This window comes from Camelus dromedarius, chromosome 2 (genome assembly GCF_036321535.1).
Source record: "Camelus dromedarius isolate mCamDro1 chromosome 2, mCamDro1.pat, whole genome shotgun sequence".
Lineage (NCBI taxonomy): Eukaryota > Metazoa > Chordata > Mammalia > Artiodactyla > Camelidae > Camelus > Camelus dromedarius.
In genome coordinates, this window is record NC_087437.1 from 31,401,721 (window position 1) to 31,402,754 (window position 1,034).

The window sequence follows — 1,034 nt, forward strand, 5'->3', positions numbered from 1 at the left end:
AGGAAAATAAAAAGTTATGTCTCTGCTGAATCCAGAGTCTCAGACAATGTCTTTAGAACTTATTTGTCATCTCTCATCCCTGTTCATCTGTGTTGGTATCATTCTGTCCATAGGACAACAGGGATACTTTCCTGAAAGAAAGCTGGTCAGATGCCTCCCTGGCTTACATCTTTACAGCTCTGGATCCCAGAGGAGGAGACAGCAGTTTTCCTGATGGCTTCTGAAGAAAAGGGGAATCATGGTCACCAAAGCTGAAGGAATCACTGGGTCAGGCATCTGGCGATGCTGGTATCTAGGAGCCACACCTAGTTGGATACAGGAGGGCCAGTTCTGGCATGGCAGGAGGAAAGGAGTTCTTGAAACAAGAAAGAAATGGCAGCAGAGTATGTCCAAGCAGGTAAGAGGTCAGTGGTCACCTCGTCACAGGCAGCAGGCTCATGAGAAGACAGAGAGGAGCAGGCAGGGAATGACTTCCTCCACATCCAGGAGCCAGGAGGTGTGGCCCTGAGTGGCAGTGGGACACACACATATGCACCTCCCTTTATGTAATATTGTTAACCATTTAGATTGTTCCAGCTTCCTTTTTCATCACTCTGCTAAGAACTACTTTCTTTTTTCATTTACTTTACAAAAGTATGTATACACCAATGATTATAAAATAAACATGTTCATGATAAAATGCAGGAAGATAAATAAATATATGTATTTTTAGTACCCAGGGGCAACCTAATTGTGTTGTGTGTGTTGTGTGTATACACACGTGTATATACAAACATATATATATATATACATACACACAAAATGGATCTCATGCTTCAAGTAGAATTTTCATTCATAATTTTAGTTAAAATTAGAAACTTTTTATGTTGTTAAATATTCTTTGATATCAGAATTCTGAGAGATATACGATATTTCATCATATAAGTTATCAAAAAATGTTACCATTTCTTGATTTGTGGACATTTAGGTCATACCCATTTTTTCACTATAATAGGTAAACCTATATTTGGTATAAATATTTGTCTTCCTCACTG